Source organism: Ceratotherium simum, chromosome 16, assembly GCF_057802395.1.
Source record: "Ceratotherium simum simum isolate JZ-2026a chromosome 16, ASM5780239v1, whole genome shotgun sequence".
Lineage (NCBI taxonomy): Eukaryota > Metazoa > Chordata > Mammalia > Perissodactyla > Rhinocerotidae > Ceratotherium > Ceratotherium simum.
The window spans coordinates 36,858,828-36,875,149 of record NC_141915.1 but is presented as its reverse complement, the minus strand read 5'-3'; the positions used below and the strand labels follow the sequence as shown (position 1 = coordinate 36,875,149).

The 16,322-nt window shown below is 42.2% G+C and overlaps 1 protein-coding gene across 1 annotated transcript in view; it reads right to left on the bottom strand.

Annotated features, from left to right (window-relative positions):
* ZNF652 (zinc finger protein 652) overlaps positions 1–11,619 on the bottom strand; it is a 59,841-nt gene extending 48,222 nt beyond the window's left edge. The window contains exon 1 of the mRNA XM_004434653.3: positions 11,302–11,619. The gene's annotated coding sequence lies outside the window, so the exon portion shown is untranslated. The remainder of the gene's footprint in view (positions 1–11,301) is intronic.
* Between the last annotated feature and the right edge of the window lie 4,703 nt (positions 11,620–16,322).

Genomic DNA, 16,322 nt, shown 5'->3' with positions numbered 1-16,322 from the left:
AAACTGGCTAATGCCAAGATACCCTGACTGACTTCTGACATTAACCGGCATGGCTGACTGTAGCTCATAATGCCATGTGAATATGGAATAACTTTCCTTAGAGCAGTTTAGCACTATTACCTAAGTGTGAAATGTGCAGATTGTTGGACCCAGCCATCGAGAATTCACCATTAGAAGATATTAGCACACAAATAAAAAGATATGCATACAAGGGCATTCTTGACAGCACTATTTAATACAACAAAAACTTGAAACACAAATAGTGGTACACACAGACTTACTGTCATACTATGTAGCCATCTGAATTACCACATAGATTTACATTAACTGACAGAGAAATATGTCCAAAAGAAACAAAAAGACTAAAGAACACGTGGGAACGAGATCATGCAATCTCACTAGGTAACACCACGTACATACATGTACACATACATACACTCATATTGAGATATCTCAGGACAGGGGTAAGGGTGGGGAAGGAGATACTTTCATTTTTTTCTTTATATTTTTCTATAATCCTTAAGTAGTTTCAAATAAGCATGTATAATTTTTTAGAAAAATAATAAAGCTAGTCTTTTTAATGCTATATAGAAACAATTTGTTGCTCACTCAAATAAGACATTAAGGACAAGTACCTAAATATGTAACTTTTTAAAAAAGTGATCCCTATTCATGACAGAAAATGGCAAAATACTTATTAAATTTACTGTAAACTATAACCCTAGAAAGCTAAGAAATAGTTATATTATAAAAACAGACATTAGCCAAAAAGACTCTAGAGGTTGTCAATGTTAAACGCAACATTAACTATATAATTTTAGCTTATAGATATGACATACACCATCCCAGTATCATCACATTTATCTCCAAACGATAAACTATAGTTATAAATATTAAGTTATTTCACATAGATTTTATTTATAAACTTGTATACTGCTTATAGTGTTAGTACTTTAGCTGACCAGATCAGTCAACAGATTTTTTTGCTCAAGCAAACATTAATCTGTCCTCTTGCCAAGGGTTTATCTTTCCCTATCAATGAATTTGGGAGCTGTAAGAGAACTTATAATGCATTCAATATTCTCTGTTATATGAGACAGGAGAAAACAAGAGGCTCAGAAAAGTAAAATGGCTCCTCTAAGGTCAACAGCTAGTTGATGGCAGAATCAGGGCTAGCAGCCAGATTCTGGTCATAGGCTCAAAATAAATTATTCCTATATACCTATGAGAATGGCTAAAATAAAAAATATTGACACTATCAAGTGCTGACAAAGATGCAGAACAACTGACTGGAACTTTGATATATTTCTGGTGGGGAAGCAAAAGAGCAGAGTCACTCTGGAAGACAGTTTGGCAGTTTCTTATAAAGTTAAACATACACACCATATGACCCAGCAATCCCACTCCTAGGTATTTACTCTAGAGAAATGAAAACTTATATTCACCCAAAAACCTGGCCATGAATGTTTATAGTGGCTCTGTTCACAGTCACCAAAAACTGGAAACAATCCAAATGTCTTTAACTGGTGGATGGATAAACAATCTGTGATACGTGCACACAACGGAATATTACTTGGAAATAAAAAGGAACAAACTGTTGATATACACAGAAACTTGGATGAACCTCAAAGGCATTACACCCAGTGAAAGAAGCCAGTCTCAAAAAGTTACCTACTGTATGATCCCACTTATATAACATTCTCCAAAGGCAAAACTAGAGTGAATGGACAATAGATCAATGGCTGCCAGGGGTAGAGGGTTGGGGAGAATATGAACACAAAGGGACTGCAGGAGGGAGTTTTTTGGGGTGATGGAACTATTCTGTATCCTGATTACAGCAGTGGTTACATGAATCTATACATGTACTGATATTCATAGAACTGTACACACACCAAAATGTCAGTTTTACTGTATGCTAATTTAAAAATTAAAACAATGACTTAGTCTCTGGTTTCTAAAAGCCAGAAATATTTATGGATTTTTAACCTATTTTTTTTTATTAATTCTTCAATTAGCAAAATAAAATGATTTAATGGGTCTTTTCTTACAAAATCCCAATGCCAAGAAAAGAACACATTTAACTTGGCAAGTTACATAGCCTCACTTTTTCTCTATCTCCCTGTCGGTAAAATGGGGATAATAATACCTACTCCAAAGGGTTATATGAGGATTAAATGGTAAATGCTATGGAAAGGTTTGTTAAATAAACAAATAGACATATACACAGTATATATAACTTGGGGTATAGAAATAAAAGACAACTCCAGCCAAGTAACTTTTAAAGTTTTGTCCTTCTGGAGAACCAGGTTCTGATGAATGCTTTTCTGACGGAGTTGTCTCTGAAATACAGACAAGCCCAGAGTCTGATTTTCACACAGAGGTAAACATTCACTTCGGAGTCCTTGCTGTATTTTTATTCTGTAACCACTCTACACAAGTAAATTATCGTTTAAACCAGGCTCTGTGTTAAGGAAGGTTATACTATAGAGTTTAAAAAATCTCTGTCTATATATTCATTAATCCTCTCAGTTCTACCTAACTTAATGAATAAACAGGTAGACAGTGCGTGCCTGCATGTGTGTGTATTAAACAATAGTAGGTGTACTACCTCTTAGAAGACCATAGCTTAAATGCTAGGCAAAACAAGGATCTAACCTTAATCCTTTTAGAGGTCCAGGTCTTTAAGAGTTACCCCTCTATATGGAGTAAGTAAGGTCATACATATAATGATTTTCTTCATGCCACATTTCTTTGCTTTCTACTTCAAACTTATATCTCCAAGCATAGCTTTTACTTTTATCACTTCTCCCTACACCCATTTAATCCAGTAAGCATTTGCTTAGCATCTACGTCAAGAAAATGCTTTTTGTTAAGTACTATATAAGGCAGTGATTTTCAAACTGCCTGTACCAATCCAATTTTTAAAAATGAAATAGAATAGAATAAAAAATAAGAGACTGCCTCACAGACAGTAAGGGTCAGTACTGCTTCATGAAGCTTGTGTTTCAGGTCGGGGTAGGCGTATGAATGTGACTGATACACGTGGGCATGCACACACTGCTTCTTAGTGTGGATCACGGTCCAAAAGTCTGAGAAATAGTGCTAGAGGGAATTAAATAAACAAGAGTTCTCGATTTAGAACACTCTGACCCTGCAACAGTTGGCTTCTGTGGACATGTCTTTTAGTGCCCACTGCACCACTTGACCTTAGAGACATAAGTCATGTTTAAAGGAAAAAAATTCTAACTTTCCATTTGAGGTGACCAAAAGGTTGAGGGGAGACTGGAAGGTGAACTATCTTTTGGATATTGTCGGAACACCTGACAAGCTGGAATAGATGAAGTGTATCCATCCTTCACCACAACCTGACAGGAAGAAACTAGCCATTTGAAATTAGGAAATAATTTTTCTACTATGCATGTATTTTCCAAATTTAATTTAAATATTTTCTTACTTAGCAACATTAAGTTTTTTTAACTTACCATATTATACAAGATTTAAATGTATTTTATGTCAAACAACCCAATATTTTCTTTTGGAGCAGAGCAAGATACACATTAGGATCATAAAAGTAATAATGTATCTACTTTTGAAAAAATTATATCCCTAAAAGGTTATTCTCTTTGTGAATATATGCCAAGATAATCTGGCTTTACCCACTTGGAGACTATAAATAGCCTATTTTAAAAAAAAGATATCCACTAAAACTATACTAAAATTAGTTTACATTTTTAAAACGCTGCTACTATTTAGAAAATTATCTAGCTTATTTCCTCTCTAGGCTAGATAAACTAATATGGCTTTCATGTGCTAAATCTAACAAAGTCAATGCTAAAATTGCTACCTGCCTAGCAGCACCAGTTTACTAAAGCTGCTTTACAGCAGGGTCTCCCAACTCAGCACAGTCGACCTTTTATTTATTTATTTATTTATTTATTTTTTTTGTGAGGAAGATCAGCCCTGAGCTAACATCTGCCAATCCTCCTCTTTTTGTTGAGGAAGACTGGCCCTGAGCTAACATCTGTGCCCATCTTTCTCCACTTTATGTGGGATGCCACCACACCATGGCCTGACAAGCGGTGCGTCGGTGCGTGCCAGGAATCCGAACCGGCGAGCCCCGGGCCGCCGCAGCTGAGTGCACGCACTTAACCGCTTATGCCACCAGGCCGGCCCCTAGTTGTCCTTTTAGACCAGACACCTGTTGTGGGGGGCAGTCCTGCGCACTGTAGGAGGTTTAGCAGCATCCCTGGCCTCCACCCACTAGATGCCAGCAACACACTCTGGGCCCCACTCGTGACAATCACAGAAGTCTCCAGAGTTGCCTAATGTTTCCTGGAGGCAAAATTGCCTTTGGAGGAGAACCACTGCTCTACAGGTTTATACTTCAGTCATTATTTCCATGTTTGGGAAAAAGAGGGGGGAAATGGCATTACTGCAAAAGCAAAAAATCGGATCAAATGCAGTTTTTAATAGAAACGATGATGCCTTAGCAGTTGCTAAAGTGCAGGGGTACATACAATTACAGCCCACCAACCAACTGGCTGACAGGTCTACCAAATTTCAAAATATGCAGAACAAAGTTAACTATATTTAAGTAAGTTTTTCATGTTGCTATTTAAATGTTTAAAACTTTGGGTTTCAAAAAGTTTAAATATACAGGAACTATAAAAAAAATACATTAAATAAAAAATTAATAATTAGCAATGCAGGAAGGACTGTGATTTCAATATTATGAAATGAGTCAGTAAAAGAAATATTTAGCAGATACAGAAACAAATAGTTCAAGAGTTGTAATCATTTTTCAGACATTTTCCATCATTTTTAACCCCTCTTTATCGAAGGATAAAAGAATATGGGGTTTGCTCTTAGGTTGACTTGGGAATTCTCTTAACATTATGAAAATCCTAGCTAGGTCTTTGAGAATGTACTAAAAAAAAATGGCTTGAAATCATTTTGTCCCACTAACTATTTCAATACTTTACTTAAAATAGGACATTATAACTTTCCTATGGATCAGTTGAGGGATACTTTTTAAATAAAAAAAATTATTTAATAAGTATACATTCACATGGATCAAAAATTTTAAGTACAGAAGAGAATATAGTGACTAGAGTAGCATTACTCATAATACCAAAACCAGAACCAATCTAAATGTCCACCAATGGTAGAATGAACAAATAAATTATAATATATGCATACAATGGTATATTATATGAGAATAAAAATAATTATTGTTACACACAACGATATAGGAGAATCTTATAAACATAGTTTTGAGCTAAGGAAGCCATCCACAAATGAGTGCATACTATATTCCACTTATATATCGCTCAGCGAGTTTCCACAGCAATATATAGTCTCCTCAATCTTTTTGCAACTATATAAAATTTATTCTATTGCATGAATATACCCTAATTTATTTAACCAATTGTACACTGATGGACATTTAGGTTTTTTTCCAAACTTTTGCTGAGTTAATTTAAATGACTTTGTATGCTAAAAAGAAAACTGTAGGGCTCTCTATAAGGAGGCTCTCTCAGGCATGGTAACTTCAAACTCCAGTTCTAATAGTATGTTCATACAGGAAAGGTCCCTGGGCATCTGGGTCACAGTCTTAAGAGGAATTGGGAAAAAAATACAGATTTATCCATAAAATTGAGATCACACTCTGGTCACTTAAAAAAAAAAACCAGAAACACTTTACTATGTTTTCAATGTTCACAGGCCACCAATATTACTTGAGATATATTAAAACAATACACTCGAAAGAGTGAAAACAATTCATAAAGGTCTAGTTATAAATCTCATTTTGTAGGTCACACAGTGAAATTAGGAAGTTATGTTCCATTGAATCCCCAAAACTCAATCAAAATTCCAAAGCTGAAAAGTACAAATCTGTTCGAGACTATATTCTTCACTAGCATTAAAGATGAAAGGAATCACCCAATGCTGTGTATCTTTGTGAAATCCAGCTAAGAGTCATAACCCTCTGATGCCACATGCACAGTAAAGACAAGAAATCAGACTAGGGAGCCATTCTCTGCATCATTTCCATTTCTGCTCTCTTCCAACAATCCCTTCTGACCACACAGATTGGTTTATCAAGAAACTGACAGAAGCAACTAGCTATCTGCTAGGCCATTTAGCTCTAGTAAACCAGAAAAAATAATAGTTAAAAAAAAAATAGCACCCACCCCCCCAACAAGAAAAAGTTTACTTAGTAAAATGTATTACAGCTAAGAAAAAAATGTAACTCAATCATCTAAATTTTGTTTAGTCAGTCTGGGCTCATATAGCATAAATGCTGTTATTATTATACATTCTGGTCAAGATTACATTTTTTCAAGTGTTCTGCAAAATCTAAGGCGAGTCTAAGAACTTTATTCGCCAATCCCTCTTTATCAGCAATCCAATACTAGTGACTGATTCCACTGATGGGCAAGCCCCATAGGTGGCTCAATAATAAAAGAAAACAAGGATTAGCAGATTCCCTTGAGGTAAATCCTAAGGCATCACTGATGTGTCTACCTTATCTGAAAAGTCTCTAGCTAAGTCTTATGGGTTCACAGACTTACCACAATGATATCCTGCAAAAATGACAGGAAAACTCAAGAATCCTACTTTAAAAGCTCTATGCACTGAATAAAACTGTATTTATGCCCTTGAATCTACTTTTCAAAGAAATCAATCTCTTATGTTTAAAAAAGGAAATAGATGATGTCATATTTTACCATAAAACTGCCTTTTTGGTTAAAAACAAGGCTAGGAACTACGCACACAATCTATAGGTATAGGCCTAAAGCGGAGACTTGATAAAATCTGACAGGTAAAGGGACCTTACTTTTCTCTCCTTTACCCACCAAAGCAAAAATGTCTAAGGCACTCAAACCTATAGCCCTAATAACAGTTTATGATCCAACCTCAGAAGAGCAATGGGAATTCTTCAAGAGAAAATGTTCACAAGTGATTTTAAAAATCAAAGATAACTGCTATATAAACAGATTAACTAAAATAAGCATCTGATGTCTTCACTGATTCTATTAAGCACTTTATGGCTTGCATTAACCATGAAAATTTACACAAGGCTTTGCACGTGATTCATCTCTGGACACAGAACTCACTGAAATATGTTAATGTCCTAAAACACTCCTTTTGCCACATAAGCTCTGAACAGGCTTAAAACAAGCACAGCCTATGGGTAACACTATAGAATCTGGAGCTAAGTTTTATTGTCTCGACCAAGTTCACCCAGCCATAGAGCAACAAATCAAAGTTCCAATAACCACACTGCACCTGCAAGACTTAGGTATGCTCCAAGTCAAATATTTGCAATTTTTTCAGCCCAAATCTGTACAAACGAAAGTATGCAGATCACAGCGCCAGACCTCTAAATCTTATAAGCCAGAATGATCTGCAGTTTCATTTCACATCACCCATGCCTTACCATTTATTGAATCCTTAACAGGTACATGCGCCAGGAACTGTGCTAGAAGCTTACATGTATTATCCCTAATCCTCATAACAAATCCCATTCTGCTGATGAGGAAACTGAAAACAGAGAGGTCAAGGTGACTTGCCCAATGCCACAGAGCCAGTAAACGGTGTAGCTGGGATTCAAACCTTGTTCTCTGCCTGGCACCAAAGAACCGTCTCCCTGATCCTCTTTCAACTCAAGTCACTAACTGCAACACCAGTTCACCTCCATCAAAGCAAACTCAAGCGCTAAGTGTCTGAAATGATGACAACAGCTAAGAAACATATCATCCCTAAAACCATAGCACAAGACCCAAGAGTTCCCAGCGGGGAAATGCTCTCACCTCCTTCAGAATAACTAGTTCCAACGGCTGCAGTTCAAATACAAGAGAATCCACAGGTTTTTTTGTTGTTGTTGGCTGTATCTCAACTGACTTTTTAGAACAAGGGAAATGAAACTCAAGAGTACATTCACATTTTTGGTGAAATTAACTAAAACTCTTGAGAAAAGGGTGATTTTTTTAACAGTCCACTTTCACAGTTTACTTCTTCAATAGGCTTCAGACACTCAAAAACAAAATCACATCAGTAGCATTACTAATCAACTTTTTTCTACAGACTTGAAAAGTATGTTCTTACCACACTACAAGATTACTTCCCATATTTAAGAGCAGAAATGGAAACAGCTCCGGGTGTCACGAATCAGATCTTGAGGCCACAGTTGCAGAAAGTAGGTGCTGTTTCCCTTGAGTAGGAGCTGCTGATGTGAAACCTCCTAAGGGAAGGGTGTCTGAAGAAGAGTGTTGAAGAAACTAAAGCAAGCTGTTTGTATTAATGAGAGGGAGCTGCTGGCACCACTACTCCTTAAGTGTTTCACTGCTGTGCAATTGTTTTCCAGCTTTCAAGTTCTGAATCTGGCAGAGAATGCAGTTCTCACAGACATCCGTGTTATATGATCAGCTGCTCTGTGGTGTGTGGGTGTTTAAATAGGTAAGCAACTGGTTAGAAGAGGTTCTGCAATATTAAATCAAGGAAGCATACTGTCCCCTGAGATTTTAATGATCTGTCACTATATGACGCTGACAAAGAAAAGTAACATATTTGCAACTTTGAAATGGTTTGGGTTTAGGACAGGCAAATAATTTCCGACAGTAAAACTTCAGGCATGAAATGAACCAAAAAAAACCTGTAATGTAAACCACTTCAAGCATGTTTATTAGATAATAAAAAAATGTAATATTTGCAATCTCAGCATACTTTCCAACTTCGTAGGGTACACTGCATAATTATTAGATTAAATGCTATTCTTCAGGTGTATGGAACAGGTTCCATGCAAGATTCCAAGGTTCCCTTGCCTTCCAAAAAGCTGTTAATTCCATGAACTCCTTAGCCTCTAAGAGCCCCCAAAAGGCAAAAAATAGGAAGGTCTCCAAGGATTCTTTAAGTGAAATATACTGTCAGAATTGTAAGCTCCTGCAGAGCTGGGGACTGTGCTTCTTTAATGTCACTGCCCATCATAACACTATCACACGCTGGAATAAATGTCTCTTGATTGAAATATGATCAGAAGGTAAACGCTGGGTGCAGAGTGATTTAAACCAGAATAGCTGATATTTATCCCCTGCTTATTGATAGGATGGTGCAATGTTCATCCCTAGTTCTAGATTCTAAACATGGAGACTAATTTCCCTAACTACAATTAAAATGCTTCCTTTAAAACAAAATTTAAAAATGGATGATTCTGATGGCAATGTCACCCTGAATAAAGACATGAAATCATATTTAATAAAGTTGAAAAAATCTTCTTCACAGAGGAGGTGCTCTACGACAAGAATGATCAAGCCTTCTTTTAAGAGATCAGATCAACCTCAACCAACACATAAATATTCCAGATAGGCATCATGAAACAGACCACTGGCCCTGCTCTTGAAATCTGCTACATTTAGAATATAGTGTAAGGAACAGACATTATCAACTGGTCAAATTTAGACAAATTATTTTGACTCCAATTTTAACTTTTTCTCAAACTCTCACATATATCTGCTTTACAGGAAGACAGGGAAATGATACCTAACAGACATCTAGCTCACTGTAATCAAAGAGCAAAACACAAGGATACACATATAATCTACTTTGTTGCTTATTGCTCAAGACCAAAGTAATGCCAATCCTTAAAAGAAAACAAAACAAAACAAAGCAAAACACAAAACTCAAGTTCCTTTCACTTTTGCGTAACATAGATCTTAACCTGAGGTCCCAGAACCAGCTTCAAGATGACCATAATTGCATACAAAGTCATGTGTGTCTATTTCACTGAGAATAGGGCCCCAAAGAAAGGTCAAGAACCGTTGAAGTAGACATTTCCAGGGTCACTAAAACTCAGCAGTGAACATTTTAAACAGAATTATACTAAAGGTAGTGTCTATATGAACACATGTGCACCGTCCTGATACAAACAACCAAGCTGCCTGCCAGCCCTGCCCATCACAGTATAGCTCACCACTCTCAAATCAGCCCTACGCGGGAACATCACCTGCATTCAGCACACACACTCACATATGCCAGCCACAGCAGCTCTCCATTCCCTAAGCACACACATATTGTCAACAAAGCGTGTTGCTAGATGCCATTCCCAGAAGAGTATGGGCCTGGCCATCTCTGGAAAAAACACACATTCTTCCCAAAACATTACCCTATTTATTTACCACACCTTGACCATAGATGTTAAACATTACTACAAAATAAATAAAATTCCCACACACCATATGTACCTCATTAACTGGGGAAAAAGCATCACTCAGGCAGGTATTACTGAGGGTCCACGGGAGATGCATATAAGGTTAATACTATGATAATGATGCTTGAACATGGGGACAATCAAAGACTCACGCAGGCACATCCTGAGAACATGGTTGTGGAAAGCACCCTTTTCCAAATGCAAAAGCACATTCCTTTGACTGGCACAAGCCATTCTTGACAATGGATTCGCGATGACAGAGGCTGCTCTGCTCGGCAATCAGGAAGTGTGTGAGTGTGTGTGTGTGTGTGTGTGTGTGTGTGGTGGGGGAGGGATGTACTAGATGTGATCAAAGACTGGCCCTCTTCAAAGAAGAGCATATGAGATCTTAAATCGTGAAGCCAGACTTCGAGGGTGAGGCAGGGGCATTTATCATTTCCACAGGAGACACCTCTCGACAATGAACATGTCACATGCAGATGTAACGGGGGTGTCACTACCTTTAGTGTCTCTCATCTAAGAATCTTAAGTAGAGCCTGATTGGAGGGGAGGAGGGGGTGGGGGTGGAGAAAGGTCTGCATTACCCTCTAGGGTGAATGTTGAGCGGGCGTACGTACACTAGATGCATTTTATCTCGGGCGGCACAATACTCCCGGGGGTTGGAGGTTTGGGCGCAACCGCAGGGCGGGGGAGGCAGTGGGTGCAAGCCACCAGCTGCAGGGCAGGAGAATGCTCGCAGAACCGGTGCAAGCCTCCCTTCGGCCCGCTAACCCGTGCAACCCCAGCCTCCCCTCAGGCCTCGGGGCGAGAAGACTCTGCAAAACTGGAGCCCAGCCCGGGTCCGGGAGAGAGGGGGCGAGGGAGCAGAAGCGGGCGCCCGGGGCCCAAGCTGGGGCCAGAAGAGCGCAGCGCCCCGGGCCTCCCCGCCGGATGGGGGCTGCTCCGGCCTAGTGCACGCAGCTGCCTCGGCGAAGGGTTATCCCGGCGCCCGGCGCCCCGGCCGGCCCGGCGGGCGGCGGAGAGGACGGGCTGCTGCTAGGGTCGCAGCCGCGACGGTGGCGTGTGCGTGGGGGGCAGGGGCTCCTACTCACCCGGGCCGGCCGCCTCCGCCTCCGCCGCCCCGACCGCCGCCTCGGCGGTCCATCCCTGCGGCGGGGGGCCTGTAGCCGCGGCGCTCGAGTAACAACCGCCGGCCGGGCCGGCCCCTCCCCCCCCGCCCAACGTCTGTCCTCAGGGCCGCTCCGCAGACCCGGCCTCGGCCGCCGCCGCCGCCGCCGCAGCGCTACGTGGCCGCCGCTCCGACGTCTCGCGACTCCCTTCCGAGCGCGCGAGGGCGAGCGGGGCCGGCGGGGCGGGCGGCGCGCGGGGAGGGAGGCAGGGGAGGGGGTGTGCGTGTGTGGATGTGTGTGCGGAGAGGGGGGCAGGGAGGGAGGGCCAGCGGCGGCGAGAGCGCGCGCGCGCCCGCGGCCCCTTCCCTCGCCAGCCCCCCCGCCCAACAGGGATCCCGACACCTCCCTCCGCCCGCCCCCCGGCATCCCGGCCCCAGGGCGCGGCGGCGCGCATGCGCAGCCCCTCGGGCCGGCCCCGGCGCACCTTTTCTGCCTCCTGCCACAGTGTGAGCGCTCCGCCGCCCACATAACTGCCGACTCCCGCTCCACCCCCGCCCTCCCCCACTCCGCCCACTCCCGAGCGCCCAGGTAAAGGCGTGGACTGCGCGTGCGCACTGCTCTCCCGGGGTCTGGGGGCGTGGTTGCTGAAAGGAAGCCAAAACGTAGAATGGGAGGGAGCTCTGGGCAGGAGGTGTGGGGCTCCACGAAATAAGGGGCGGGTTAGGATTAGGGAAAGGTAAAGAGAAGACGGGAGGCCCAAAGTAGAAAAGTAGGCCCAAGTGAAATTAAGAAGTAAAAGAGCATTTGGTTTATGAAATAAAGTAAAAAAACAAAGTCTTGACTGTGGTGTCCCGGTTACTGGAGGGCATTGTGAGTGACAGAGGACAGAAATAAAGGAGGCAAAGTATAAGCAGTAGTGGTCATTTGCCAGATGAATGGAACAGCTAATAAAAATGAGAAATTTGGAGATTGCCAGAGTGATCAGAAAAACAAATTTAGAGCCACGCTTGTTCTGCGGCCAGAAATAGGGAAGGGGATGTGTGTGCTTGAGACACAGAGCTGCTGCAAGAAAGGAAGCCTCCACTGTATTACAGCATTATGACTAATTAGCTATTAATCATTAATATAATTAATGGTACTATTAGCTAACAAGGTAGTATTTATCCAAGTTCAGAGCCAAGAGAGGCTGTCCAGAAATGAAAGTGCTTGGAGTACAGCGAGGGGAAGTGAACAGGCAAGGTGAAGGCCTAGGGTGGAGAAGACCCAAGACAGCAACCCGGAGGGTCAGGATGACCTTTTCCCACCATGAACCAAACTTCCCTGATGTTTTCCAGATCTTATCTTGTTTGGAACTCCTTATCCTCCTTCCATTATTAAAAGGACACTTAACAAATGTTCTTGCACTAAGGCTGACCTCTCTCAACATTTTCAATACGGATGCAGTTACTTCTCCCCAAAACAGCACCCTCCCCAAAAAAAACATTCCTGTGGGAAGTAAAATGACCTGAGTCTGGGACAAGGTTAGGGAAGAGATTGAAACTTTATAACTAAAGGGGTTCAAGGGCTAACTCTGTCCTTGGCCCCTTCCAAAAACACATGCTTCGTTTTTATTACCTTGGATTCTAGACTCCAAGGATTGTAATTTGGCGACTTTGGGTCATGTTCTTCAACAGTGAGTGTCTTCAGTGGATAAACACTAAAAATATAATATTTCAGCACGTAGAAAGAAAATCTTCAGGCAGAACAGGAAGAAATAAGCACAAGTAGTAAAAGGAAAGACTTAGATTCAATGTAAGAAAGAACTTGACATCCGTGGGGGCTGGTGAGCCCAGAACCTCTGACTGAGAGGTCTAGCTTTGCCACCTAGGACAGCTGATCCACTCCCCACCCTCTGCCTGGCAAAGCTATCCTGCTTGGAAGAGGGATGTGCAGAGTGATGGCTAAAGAAACGAAGCGAGGGGCGGGCCAGAGGCACAAGCAGGTAAGTGCGCGTGCTCTGCTGCAGTGGCCCGGGGTTCGACAGGCGAGCACCGACGCACCACTTGTCGAGCCACTCTGTGGCGGCGCCCCATATAAAGTAGAGGAAGATGGGCATGGATGTTAGCCCAGGGCCAGTCTTCCTCAGCAAAAAAAAAAAGGAGGATTGGCAGATGGTAGCTCAGGGCCAATCTTCCTCACAAAAAAAAAAGAAAAAGAAACGAGGTGACCTTCCAAGTCTCTGTGACTCTCCACCCACAGGCCCGCCCTCTGAAGAGCTCCTAGTAATTAGAATCGTAATATTATTACTTTCCATTTGAGGAGTGCTTTATGGTTTTTGCAGGGAGGTTATGTCCATTATCTTATCAGATCTTCCAACAACCCTGTGAGGCAGGCAGGACAGGTATTATTTCCAGTGAAGGAAATTCAGGCCAAGGTATGTTTAATGGCTCAGCCAAAGTCACCCAGCCCAGTAAACAATGGGGCCAGAACACGACCCAGGTTTCCTGACTTCCAGTGTGCTGTTCTTTCAGAGGGGTTGACAGTGATGGAGAATAATTGCAATATTCAGTTCCATGTCTGCATCTCCTTTATGTAATGTGTTTTTCCTTCTTTCTCTCTCCAGGACCCTGGCACTTGCTGCTGTGTATCTGAAGACTTGGTGACTGGTACTTTGGAAGGCCTTGGGCCCGGGGGCAGGCCAGGAGATCCCAGTTCCTCTGTTCTCCCTTAACTGTTCCCCTTCACAAACCTACCAAAAGAAAGGGGCTGCCAACTAATGTCATTACTCGACCTGTCACAAGAAGAGGGCATTTGCTCTCAGTCAGACTGCTCCTTCCAGTGCCTCCCTTCTTCAGCTGCTGGCGCTGCAGCCTGGCAGTCATGGCAACATGTAGCACCCACATCTGGCCTTATTGGAAGATCAGGCTCCTGTCATCCTGGTTTCCTGGCCTTGGATAGTTCTTCACTAACTTTCTCTTGAAGGCAGTGGGCAGAAAACAGCAGAGCCCATTTTTTTAATTTAAAAGTTTTAATAAGAACTTCTGAACACTTTGACAGTTCTGAAAACCTTGAAAGATTTAAACAGCAGCAGAGCTGTCTGGTTCCTGTAAGACGGCATGGTACAAGCTCCCTGTTCACTGCATTTCTTTGCTCCCCAAGTTTCCAGGGATGTACCCCCAGTCCATGATAATTCTTACCGACTGTACATATTTAGGGGCAGTGGCTGTGGCTCCCTGCCCACCCATTAACTAACATAACCCTGTCTTACTGCACCAGACGTGGGGCCGAGCCCTGGTCATGGTCATCCTCCTGGTTGTAGTGCCGGGACCTTTGCTCAATCACTTCACCTTTTTGGCTTTGTAAAAAGAGGGGGTTATATGACTCTTAGAGCCTTCCAGATCTGATGCCTAGGATTCTACTCTAGAAAGTTGACTGTGTTCATTAGTACCTTGTAATTCCACTCCTTTCCTAAGAATTACTATCTAATTGTCATCTCTAAGCCCTTCCTATAGGAAATTGCCCCTCTTACAGAATGATAAATCTGTCCTGGACTCCCCTTTTTCATTCACATTTTTCTCATATCTCTAAGTGGTAGTGTTTAGAGACAGCTCAGAAGGCTGGACTTTTGGCTTTTCTGCCGTGGGGCTTGTGTGTGTACATGCACTTGTGCACATGTGTGTGTATGTATATGTCCAATCTGCACGGGATGTGGGCCATGGGCCGTTTCATTCTGTGTCCCCTCCCCTCACACCACCCCCACTGAAATTAAAATAAATGCCAGGATGCCCTAGAATAAAAAAAGAGGATGTACTAAGAGGCCAGACACGTGAGTGAAGCTGTTTTACCTTGGGGACAGAGACGAGGAAGGCTATTGGGCTAGCCAGTGTCACTTTGATCTAAAGCTTGGTTTCAGCTGTAGCATGGCCTGGGAACATCACTTAGTTCACAGCTCCCTACAGCTATTGTTTGAAACATCTCAGAGTCTGAATTTTGATTACTCTGGTGTCCTTATCATCAAAATGCATTTTATAATTTTTTTTAAACCATATTTATGTGACAGTTTCTACAAATCTTTCTTCTGTGTTACCTCATTTCATCCTTCCCTCAACCCTGGGAGGTAGAAAGGACAGAAGATGTTGCTCCCACTATTTTTTTTTTAACAGCAAATAAAAGTGAGGTCTGGATTTTAAGGGTCACACAGCCAGAACTAAAACCTGGGTCTCCGGGGTCCAAGTCCAGGACTTCTCTGTGACACCATACTGCAGCCTTTTCCTGGACATCATACAAAGCAAATCGAACAGATGTGGTCTCTGCTCTCTGGAAGTTTGGACTCAAATGGACAGCCACGATTCTAGCAAACAGAAAAGGACAAAATGATTCATAGTCAGCTCACATCCGTCCACCAATAAATAAATAAGTTAAATAGATAAGGAAAGCTATGTTTACCTGGTCTGCTAATGTTTTTTTAATTCCAGTTGGGTAGAAAGGACAATGTTAACAAGTCTAAGGTTTTAGGCTAGTCCCATCTCTGCCTACTTGCTTTGCACATAGAAAAATATTTGTAGCTGCCCTGTACGCTCTTTCCCCTCCTTGTCGTCATCATTCTATCAACCTTCCCAGAGCATCTACCAAGTGTCGCACAAGGTGGGAATCAAGGACCATTAAGAAATCATCTCTGCCCTCAAGCAACGTCTTCAACGTCATTTTCCTAATTCAAACCACTGTGAAAGCGTCAGTTAACCCCGCGTTTGCCATCTCTACTGATGGAGAAAGGACAGACCAACTTGGTCCCCATCCTATGATTAGAGGGCCTGAGATTCACCTTTATCCACGCAAGACGTCCAGTTAGGACAGGAGAGAGGTGGAATTTGGAATTTGAGGGACATTGGTCCTATCCCAGAAGCCAGGCCATCATACCACTTGGAACAGCTTAGCTTCCTGGATATCTAAGCAAAGGCAGAGAGGAACCCTAAGGTTAGGGAGTGTGGGCAGCTCAGGGCAGAGACCCACAGCAGAACATCCTC